General features: G+C 46.3%; 1 long non-coding RNA gene across 3 annotated transcripts in view; it reads right to left on the bottom strand.

Moving 5' to 3' along the window:
* The window catches only part of LOC146180620 (uncharacterized), a 225455-nt gene that overhangs the window by 97227 nt on the left and 120968 nt on the right, over window positions 1–7260 (bottom strand). The window contains exon 7 of one of the 3 annotated variants that reach the window (XR_014700099.1): window positions 1351–2123. The exons of the other annotated variants lie outside the window; for them this stretch is intronic. This is a non-coding gene — a long non-coding RNA (uncharacterized LOC146180620). Of the gene's footprint in view, window positions 1–1350; window positions 2124–7260 lie in introns of those variants that run through there. 3 annotated transcript variants of the gene reach the window in all.

Genomic DNA, 7260 nt, shown 5'->3' with positions numbered 1-7260 from the left:
GAAGTTGCGGAGCCATAATAACATGCATGAATCTAATCGGAAAGCAGAAAGTTTAGATATGAGACGACATTGAGCTACACTGTCAAATGCTTTCGAAAAATCAAGAAAGATGCCATCAGTTTGAAGGTTAACGTCCATATTAAAAAAAGCAGATCAGTAGTAAATTCAAGCAATTGCGTTTCGCATGAAACACTTAGCTAAAACCATGCAGACTGACGAAGAAAGAGTTATTAGACTCCAAGGAGTAGTAAATGGTAGAAATAATTATGCATTCAAGTAGCTTACAGAATATACAATTCAGTGAAATTGGACGATAATTATCAAGTAAGTGTCTAGGTCCGCTTTTATGAATTGGAATAACCTTGGCAATGTTCCAGTCAGCTGGTAGCTGCCCGGAAGAGGTTGACCGCCGGAAGATTTGACAATGAACTCGACTGGAATTGGAAAGAGTATTTTTCAAAATTTGTGCATTTCTGTTTATATGCCTGGAGTTGAATATTTTATATTTGTAATGAGATGACCAATGCATTCGGTAGCGATACTTGTGGGCTCCATATATCTGCAATCTAGTTCTTCAGCAAGATAATACTGTTATGATCTTACTTCATAAATATGAACGAGAAGAATGCATTAAATGCGGATGAGCATTCTGTTTCAGTAAGAATGTTATCATCATCGCCGCGTAACGATAAGTCATCACTGCCGCAATCAGGATATCGCTGTGTAAACATTTTTTTATTTGTTTTAAGCAGAAAAGGTAACTCGTGGGAATGATATTTACCTAAAGCGGCAGATATTGCAATACAGTATTGTTTATTTTGGGTTTCGATTTTAACTTGTCTACTAATTCAGAAATTTTATTCTTGAAAAGCAACCAGTTGTCTGCAAGAGCTTATGATCGCTTAAGCCATCGAAGTATGATACTGACCCTATTGTGTTAGGATCATTGCTGAGGCCAAGGTCCAAATTATTGGAAACCCGGGTGGACTGGTTGATTACTTGGGATAGGTCGAAATCGAAATAAAGGTTAACGATTGCAGAAGAACGACAAGATGATGATAGGTCAGGCAAGTTGATTACCGATTATTGAAATCACCGAGATGTATGCTATCAGCATTCGACCACTTCATCGACATGGCAATACTAGAGTGAAGGTCTTCTACGAAGGTACTGCTACAATCGGGCTGACAGTAACAGACCCCGATAAGAAAACTGCTGGAGGAATTGAATCACTTCAACCAAGGTATTTCTAGGTTTGAGTTACAATCAATTGGAGTGGAGTGAATACATTATTTATGGCTAGTAAAACACCCCCCCCCCCCCTTTTCTTTTTGCCCGATAATACCTGCATGTGATAAAGCTATTAGCATCAGGAAAGGTTTCGTTGTTCGTTATATCACCATGTGGCCATCTATTTGTAAGTATGAAAATATTTGAGTCATGTGTCAGTAATAGAGCTAAGTTGATCTTCATTGTGGAGCACACTTCCTATGTTAGTAAAGGATACTGATATTGAAGAGGTTTTCTTTTCTTCCACTTGCTCGTGCGCACGGCAGCCCAATTCTCCGTCACTTAACTGCGAGGCAAAACTAGCATGCTGGGCGAAAAATCATAAATAGAAGTTTTTTTTCCCATGTACAGTTTTTCAATGGTAAGTTTGAAATGATTTTTGTCCTGCGATCTAGCGAATGCTATCAGATGTTTGTTTGCTTTTCGTGCAGATTGCGAAAATTCTTCCCCAGTGGCAAAATCTGTCCCTTTTGGTTTGCGCGCTGATAACAGAATGGCTTGCTTATCCTTGAAAAGGGGCGAGCTTCGCAATCATAGACCGGCACTTATCCCACGTGAATTCACTGATAGCCTGAGCACTCTTTCAAATTGAGTGCTTGTCGTTCTACCCAGGTGTTCGGAACATAAATCTATTACTTTTTGCTCGGACGCCGTCTAGTCCTAATCCTTTTCATTATCAATACCAAAGAATAGCAAATTTCACCGTCCCATTTTCTTTTTCACGTCACGTTGGTACTTGCTTGGCTGAAATCTTTAATTCAACATCGGTAGCCTCTTGCCTGTCATTGATGTCCTTCAGATCACTAGGGGTTGTTGCTTGGCCCACCTGAAGCCTGTGAACAGCGTCGAGAACCAAGGCTAGTGCGTCACCATCATACCTAGTAAAAGGCCCCTGGGGGCCCTGAGTTCATTTCTACATCCCCCGATAGTAGCAGTGTGAAATGAGTAAATCTAAAATACGCAGAACACAAGATATACGTAGCTTGTAGTCGTTCTAGCACTGTTTCACACCACTCATCTGGGCACGACAACAATATCAATCAGTAATCATTACCCCTGATGCGGGATGCACCGTCATAGTAACTAACCTGTAACAGTAGAAGGTGTGAGCGTACCATCCCCGTCACGGTGTCGAGCCCAAAGGATTTATGAAAGGAGCTATGATAATCAGCCTGCCACGACATTTGAATTCAAGTTAACCCTGTGCCACGCAGGCACATTCATACGCCTGGGTTGAAGCGCTGATAATATGTGAGATGGAAGCGTTGGGTCATACCTTTAAAAGTGGAGCTTAAGTGCCCTCCTAATTATTGCGCTCGTAGTCGCTCTATCCTCCCCCTACCATTTGTCCACAAGTACCTGGATTTTGAAGGAGAGCATGGAAGCTGTTCGAAAGGGACGAAGTAATGACCGGGATCTACGTCCACTAGCGCCAGTAAACTCCAGACGCACTGTTTATGTGAGCAAATGTGTGAGTAAGCGCACGTCTATTGTCGTGCCATCGGCACGCGATGATTACCCTAGTGCGCGTCATCTGCCTGTGGCAAAGAAAAGCTCGGATACGACACGGTCTATCGCAGGTCTACACGTGCTGTGATTTTGGTGCAGTGAGTGCTATCCGGAAATTCTCCTGGACAGCAACGAGGCGTTGCCGTGCGGCACTGCGCGCACATGTGTAGGAATAATGCCGAGAATATGTGTGTTTTTGGAGTGGCGGGCTTGATGTCCCATTTGCTCTACGCTAGGAAGTGCGAGCCTGGCATGAACGCCATGTGCTACATGGACGCGATGCGGACAGAAGCCTCGTGTCAAAATATGGCTCTGAACTTTCTAATTAGGGCGCGATAGAAGCGGTATACGTTCTTTATCTCACCCCATAATGTCGCGCCATTGGTCCAGTTCTGCCCTATGTGTACCTTAATATAAGCAGGTCTGGGTCCTACAAGGGCACCGTCCTCTACATATAAATCCTTATGTGATACGTGGTTAGTTAATATCTGTCAAGAAAGGGCTTTGTATGCTGCCTGGGTATCTATAACTGGCTGCATATAAATAATAAAAACATATTAGCCCTAGCAATGATATTTCCCCAATGGGGAACGTTAATATATTTTGGAGATGACCATAGCATTCATGACGACTGACGACGAAGACAGTAATAGCGAGGCACTGTAATATTAACAGCAGAGGTCTACTTGGCAGTTAGCCTTGCCTGCTACTTCTGATGAGGGCCAAAAAGGAGTGAAGAAACAAAGGATGAAAAGAAATCGGCCAGACTCAATTATACAAACACCCGCACACACCGAAGATTATCAAAGGATGGCTATAAACCCCGTATCCATGAGGAAAGTTATTAAGGCATTTATGGATCGTGCAGCCGACGACCAGCCGCATCACGGACTGAGGACGTGTTCAAGACGCAGGGTTCCGTCCTGAACTAGTCCTAACTAAAAAACTAATAACCTGCGGTGCACTGTGCACCGTCGGCAGCAGCTTGTAAAGTGTTTAAAACTGTTACACGTGCGGCAAACCGGCCACAGCGTCAGTACAACACCCGCAGACAGCGTTGCCCGGTGAATGACACGCGTTTATTATCGGCTTGAGAATATATAGGAAAACATTGGAGAGAAAGAAGGATAAAGCGAGAGGAGGAAAATGCGGGACGCATGCGCCGGTAGCCAGGGGCCGGTTATCAATCCATAACTACAGCGCAAACGACAGAACAGAGATGAAGGACTCAGATGTATGCGAGCCGGCGGGCCTTTAATGATTCCGGTATCATCCGAGAACAGGTGCGCGTGCTGCTACAGTAGTGTCGAAGCAGTTGGCGAGACCATTTGGGGCGCCACGCTTTCTATTTCAGGTTGGGCCTTCACGTGTAGCGCAGCTCTACCTCTGTCCTTCAGCTTGTGTAGTAAATCTCGCCCACAAAGGCTTGGGCCTCTGCAGTCCAACACCATCATGTTACACTGCACTGTCACAGCCTGATAAGAAACTTCCATATTGAGGGCACCCTGTACCGGCAAGGAGCCAAGGGAACAAGATAACTTTATCGCTGCCTTCTTAAGAGTCGGCCACCACTGACGATGCTTTTCAAAGATTGCTAATTGGAATCGCACAGACAGGCGAGCCAGTATCAATATCCATCTTTAAGTTCACGCCATTCTATGCCAAGTTCGCTGAATCGGTGGCGCAAGCGACAGCGTTGTACTCAGTGGCCAAATTTAGGATGCGCTGCTATCGCTGTCTTCGTCGTCCAAGGTTTGAGCCTTTACTGTCATTCTTCTGTGAACGCGGTCTTTTGACAGGCACATTTATCCTAGATGGCCTTGTTGCCCACTATGAAAGCTCCGGCGCTTTTGAAAGCGGCAAGCTGTGGACTTGTGTCCGTAGTTTCCACAACATCGGCATTGTTTCTGTGCACTGTCGTGACGCTGGGACTAAGTCGACCCGGCCTTCACTTGGTAGCGTGCAGAGACTCGGGGTTGATGAAGGATTGAATCTTCGAAGTTGGTAAAATATATACAAGCAGGTTTCAATGGCACTTTGAGAAAACTTATTTACATGATTATTTACATGAAGAAGAAGGGTACATAAGCAAAATGGCAAGCGTTAAGAGTTCATAGCGAGAAGCATCTGGATGAGCCGTTTACCCAGGGCTCAGAGCGTCATTTCGTGCTCTGCAACGTCCTTAAAACCCCCTATGTCCAGCCCCTCTCTGAAGATGCTGACCAACCAGTTCCAGGGCACGCCCCTCAGATATCGGCATCCAATCGAACACATCACTGCACTGATGGTCTGATGCACTGACTGGTCCGGCATTGTTTCGTTGGGCGTGGTCACTTGTTGGCGGGAAGAGCTTGGGAACGGCGAGGAGGTACATTTCTATTCTTCAGCAAAGATTCGATATGCTGGTTCCGGTAAGTGGATTTCCTTTTCAGAAACCCAAGTGCACGTGCGCGCCACATACAGCTCCCAGCATTGTCCCTTTCCAACAATTGCAAATCTTTCCTGCATTCCCGGGAAATCCTCTAATGGCCGTAATCACCTTGCTCCTTTCTTGTCCGGTACGTCAGCGGACGTGTCACTCTGTCGTCTCCTTTGGACAGTAGGCATTCCTCACTGGACAATAGCGCTTATCGACGGGAAGGGTGAACAATTGAACGAAAGCACTTCCGGCTATTTCCCGCAGGGGGACCTTTCTTTGTATTTTTTTCTAGACGTTCCCTTGACAGGGCCAATTTGGCATTTGCAGGGTCTCCACAAAGCAAAACAGGCTCACACAAAAGGATTCCTGGAAATAGGCTCACTTAGCGCCCTTGTGCCAACAGCACATATCCACAGCACTTATCCATGCCCACAGGCGAACAATAGAGCGCGCAAGTGCGGATGATGCACGGTCGTAACAGCCTCCTCCCCCGCCAGAAGAGTCTCGGAGGGCAGCAGTCGCAGCTGCTGCATGAAGAGACGACTTAATGGCCTGCACATGAACGCTTGAAGCTCGCTGTTGATTGTCGCGTTGTCTTGATTGTTATAGGCCAAATTGCTTGAGCTGTCTCTGAAACTCAACCGCATGTCTAAACAAGCACTCGGCTCCCTTCTGAAGAGACCAGGTTAAAAGAAAACTGCCATCGTTGTTCGAGAAAAGCCCACACTCAAGACGCTCAGGACCCACGTATGCCTAGAAAACCAAACGTGCTGCTTTACATAGTCACACATATACAAGCGCACGAAAAAAAAAAACCTGATTATCAATTTGGATACATGGTGAGGAACACCTCGGACCGCTTAGAAACAGCGGCTAAGCGCGTCCGCATTCCCATTTAATTTCCCCTTTTTGTATCTTATTTCAAAATTGTACTGCTGTAAAATCAAGCTCCACCTAAGAAGGCGACTGTTCTTCGATGTCGCAGTTTGCAGCCAAGCCAGGGGACAATGGTCCGTCTCTACGGTGAATTTGGCCCCTCCAAGATAGCACTGCAATTTTTGAATGGCCCATACAATGCAAGCGCACTCTTTCTCTGACGCGCACTAAGCCCTCTCTCTAGAACTCAGTTTTCTGCTCAGGTGGAGCACGGGGTGCTCATTACCGTCGTCATCTCTCTGGCAGAGAACAGCACCTAACCCTCGATCACTGGCATCACACTGGACCGTGAATTTTCGGCCATAGTCTGGAGCTCGCAATACCGGACGGCTAATCAGCACAGCCTTCAGGTTTACGAAGGAGGCTTCCTTTTGTTCGTCCCAGACTACATTTGTCGGTTCTGTCTTGCGGAGAGCGTCGGTCAGAGGGCTAGCCAAAGCTGAATAGTTAGGGATGTAGTGATTGTAGTACCCAGTCAGACCCAGGAATGCTCGAATTTCAGTCTTCGTGCTCGGCCGCGGGTAGTCTGCTACCGCAGAAATCTTAATCTCGCTGGGTTTCCTGAAACCTTGACCTACATTGTGACCCAAGTAGTCCACGGTCGCCCTTGCCAGGCAATATTTCTCGGCCTTTACGGTTAGTCCAGCTTGACGCAAAAGGCTCAGTACAGCTCTTAGATGTACCATATGGTCCGGCCATGAGTCGGAAAAAACCGCAATGTCGTCTAAATAAGGCACCGCGAATGTTTCACACCCCTTTAAAACCCTATCCATGAGTCGGGAAAAACAAAATGGAGCATTTTTGAGCCCGAAACTCATCATTGTTGGCTGGTAGCTGCCCGTCGGAGTGACGAAAGCCGCGTATCTGCTGGCGCGTTCAGTGAGCGGTACTTGCCAGTATCCTCGAGTAAGGTCCAGCGTAGTCACATATGCCGCTCTACTGACCTGTTCTACTCTCTCCTCAATATTCGGAATAGGATACACTTGATCCCTGGTGAGAGAATTTAGCTTTCGGTAGTCTACCACAGGCCTAGGGTCTTTACCTGGAGCTTCTACTAAGATCATAGGCAAAGCATAATCGCTTTCCGAGGGTTTTATTACTCCCAA

The sequence above is a fragment of the Amblyomma maculatum genome, chromosome 8, assembly GCF_055883805.1.
Source record: "Amblyomma maculatum isolate TAMU_Amacu chromosome 8, ASM5588380v1, whole genome shotgun sequence".
Taxonomy (NCBI): Eukaryota; Metazoa; Arthropoda; class Arachnida; order Ixodida; family Ixodidae; genus Amblyomma; species Amblyomma maculatum.
This window is presented reverse-complemented; position numbering and strand designations above follow the sequence as displayed.